This window comes from Mustela putorius, unplaced genomic scaffold (genome assembly GCF_011764305.1).
Source record: "Mustela putorius furo isolate JIRA1106 unplaced genomic scaffold, ASM1176430v1.1 tig00000460_pilon_pilon_pilon, whole genome shotgun sequence".
Taxonomy (NCBI): domain Eukaryota; kingdom Metazoa; phylum Chordata; class Mammalia; order Carnivora; family Mustelidae; genus Mustela; species Mustela putorius.
Genome location: NW_025421389.1, coordinates 12,612,263 through 12,616,287, shown reverse-complemented (window position 1 = coordinate 12,616,287; position 4,025 = coordinate 12,612,263). Strand labels below are relative to the sequence as shown.

Below are 4,025 nucleotides of genomic sequence, written 5' to 3'. Positions count from 1 at the left end.
CAATATTTGATTACCTGCCTAAACAGAAAGCGATAAGGATGCAGAGAGATCCCAAAGTCATTTATATTTGGCTTTAAAATATAATAACTTCAATTTTCCCCCCTTTTCTATGTGGTTTTATTTAATTTAATATTAAAATGAGTTTGTGTTCTCAGGAAGACATGCTGATTGGGCGTCAAGAAAATAGGTATTCAGTATTAAAGTTTTGTGGTAGATAATCTACAATGCAGAAAAGCTATCACAAGATACTCATGAATTGGTAAAGCCAAACTGATTTTTATTTGGAGGAAAAATTCTTGTGCCTCTTCTGTGGAAACTGGGTTCATGTTTCGACTCAGTAGTCTCATCAACATAGGGAAATTCAGGGCCACCTCAGTATATACATATCATACTGTGTGTCCTCAATTTCCACAGATCTTGTTGACTTGCTTAAATTGAGAAGTTCCAGTCTGTTTCCTTTTTTTTTTTTTTTTTAAGATTTTTAAAATTTATTTGACAGACAGAGATTACAAGTAGGCAGAGAGGCAGACAGAGAGGGAGAGAGAAAGGGAAGCAGGCTCCCTGCTGAGCAGAGAGCCCAATGATGCAGGGCCAATCCCAGAACCCGGGATCATGACCTGAGCCGAAGGCAGAGGCAGAGACTTTAACCCACTGAGCCACCCAGGTGCCCCTCGTCTGTTTCTTAAATGAGAAAGCAAAAGAGCATCTGTCCCTCCAAGGCAGAAGTAGGTGAGTGCTCTGAACATCCTAGTTGTTGGGCATGGAGGGGAATCTGCTTGAAGTATGTCAGAAGCTATAGGCAGGTGAGTAAGATCAGAAATACTTGGTGGGTTGGCTCATAGAGGAGCAAATTTATCTATGCAAGCTTACTTCCAAGTTTCACAAAATCACATCCCTTGAAAGGAAGGGTCTGCATTGATTTTCAAAGTGTGTGGTATTTTGGAACAGAGGTTATGTCCCTTTGCATCCAGAGTCCTCCATCAGTGCAAGGAAAACAGCATAGCTGGAGAAATTTACTTGAGCTATGTTTGTAGGTTGCATGTGTTGAATATCAATAATTATGAATGTCTGTATCTTTCCTTTAGATGAGTAGCCTATAATACAGCTTTTTATGGACCATCTGACTCCCTCCCACTATGCCAACTTACATTGTATCCTAGTGCATAATCCAAATTAGAAGACAAAGATGAAGTTGGTCTCAGAAACCAATTTCTCCTGCTTTCCATTTGCGTTTGTATTTCCATTCTTGAAGTTTTTCCTGCCGCTCAGAAAGAGGGCTATGCATAGTGCTGCATACTCTACATAGGTGAAAAATGGTAAAAATTTTAAAAAAGTGTGAAAAAAGAGTAAAATGTGAGTTGTCACATGTGGCTATTGGTCAACTTAATACTTAGTTAATAAGTCTTACCAGTGCATATTTTATCTTCAAAATAGGAGAAATAGATCTGGCTGAACTTCCAGTATTGCAAACCTCATTCAGAAGTAAGGATTCCCTGCATTTTTTCTTAGCATATCACCACCCATATTTATTTTCAGCATTAATTCAAGAACAACTAAAGCTGAAAATGCTGAAAAGTCAAAACGAGGAAAACCTAACCAAATGGGAAAGCATGTAAATGCAAAAGCAAATGAATTATTCACACACTCTGCAGGTTTCCTTTTTTTTCTTAAAAAAATAAAGAGAAACTTCTAAGGAATAAAAGTTGTTAAACATTGGAACAGATTATAGAAGGGACTGTGGAATCTCTTTATGAGGTCAGAAGCACAGAGGAATGCTCACTGACCTCACAAATTTGCAATATAATTTAAGTGGCTGGAATGGACATTTTTTCAAGTCTCTTAGTCTACTTAGCTGTTAAATTTGATAAAATCTTGGCCACTTGCCATAAATTTTACTCATTTTATATACATATATTTATATACATGTAGTGGTAGTGGTGGTGGTGGTGGTTGTGTGTGTGTGTATAAACATGGAGCCACTAAAGAAGTCCAATGTCAGGGCTTAAATCCAGTAAGAGTGAAAGTTGGGCAGTCTGTGAAAGGTGACCAGGAACAGAAAGAGCCAGAGAAGGAGCTTGGGTGATATCCATGAGTGAGCCTTGGGCCAATGATACATGAGTAGAACAGGTTAGACATTTTAGAGTCCCCAGGAAAAATGTATTTTTAAGTATCACACTGCAAAACTTGAACTGAACACAAGCTATTCTTTTACAAAGTTAGGCTTTCAAAGTGTCTGTTCATTGTACTGCTGGGGAAATGTAGGGGGGAATAAAACAAATGTGTCAAAGATCTAGGTGGAATAGTGAGTATTTTTAGCACTGGATGCAAGACAAGAAATCGACGAAAATAAGTCCATCAGAGGGAAGGGAGCACATATGACTCAAGAATATATGAGAAAGGACAAATGGGAAGTAGAAAGCATTGTTGGGAGTCCCATAGCTGAAACTACATTGACGTGGCCTCCAACAGTAATGAGCCTTTGGGGACAGCTCTAAAGCATATGAATTGCTCCCAAGAAGCAGGGAAGGTAAACCAAAGCTGAAAATGAACTAACCAATGAAAGATTAAAAATAAGTAATATTTAATATGCTTTAGAGTTTATGATTGCTCTAAAATATGTTCTGTCTTTGGAAACGTTCAATTCTTGTGCCATGTTGGTAAGCCAATATCTTTATAACTATTTAAAGATTTAAATGCTTTCCCAAGGTCATATGGTCAAGAAATGGTGGGGATTCAAGTCCAAGTCCTCACACAAGAACTCTTAGACTCTTTTCTAACGTATGTGTATAAGTGTACATAGTATGAATATGTTGAAATTGAGATTCAGAGTATTTCAACTGGAATATATCTGCAATCATGCCAAGAGATGCTGCTGAATACAAAAAAAAAAAAAAAAAAAAAGAAGTCGAGATCATTAGAATTTTTTTTTTTTTTTTAAGTTGTCCAGGTAGGTCACATAAAGTAAATAAAGAAAGAAACCCCATGCCCAGGTGATAACTACTTTAGCTGATTTATTTAGCCCATAAACAAACACATTGAACCCCAGGCCTCCAAATCTGGGACATCATATCTCTGGAAAAAGCATGACCTTGAAATAAGATTTAACAACTTTAGAAGGGAAAGGGCAATGCTTTTTCTTTAATGACCACACATGGAAAAGGAAACCCTCCACCCTGGCTATGGCCTGACCCCTTCTGGCAGGCAGGTCCAATAAGAGGATAGGATAAAAGACCATCGCTCAAGTGAGCTCTGCATATGTAACAAAAAACGGTGCATGGAAATCTGCTCTGTATGTGTGTTAAAAGCTCAATGTAACATTAAAAAATGTTACATCATTTTAAAATTTATTTATCTTTATTTTTTATTTTTAATTTTTTTTTTGAAAAATGTTACATCTTAAAGTTTGGATCAATCAATCTTTGTTTGGGCTTTTCTGTCTTTGATATATTTTAACATTTATATTTCACTAGGCTCATCGGTTATCAGTTTGAATTCCAAAGATGGGCTTTAACACAATACCTATAGAGATATTGATGTGTACAGATGTATTCTAATATACCAGGTATACCATATATTTTATTCTAGAAGTTCTTAATCATTTTAATAGACTGTTACCATACTTTATACTTTTTATTAACATATATTTCATCATAAACACAATTAAAAATCTTGTTATTCTCTGATGCACCATCGAATGAGCCCAATTATCTAATTGTTGAAAACAAAATAGAGTTTCCATGACTAAATACAGATTTCAATTAGCAATCATTGAGCCTTGGATAAACCTCATTGGCTACGATACTGCAACTGCGCAAAGCTGAAGAGAGAATAGATAGATTCTGTCAAAAGTTTGTCCCTACCAGGCATAGAAGTGTTATCGTCATTACCACAAATTTCATACACAATATGATGTTCAAGAAAAGGCTTACCATTGCTCTATAGATTTCAATCTTTTGAAAGATTGAAATGAATGCCAAAGATAGGAAGATTTATAAATACTTACATATCACTTGATAATCTCACCA

General features: G+C 36.1%; 1 non-coding gene across 1 annotated transcript; it reads right to left on the bottom strand.

Annotated features, from left to right (window-relative positions):
* Window positions 1-3,685: 3,685 nt before the first annotated feature.
* LOC123392201 lies at window positions 3,686-3,819 on the bottom strand. Its single transcript, XR_006606908.1, has one exon. It is a non-coding gene; the product is annotated as a U4 spliceosomal RNA (small nuclear RNA).
* Between the last annotated feature and the right edge of the window lie 206 nt (window positions 3,820-4,025).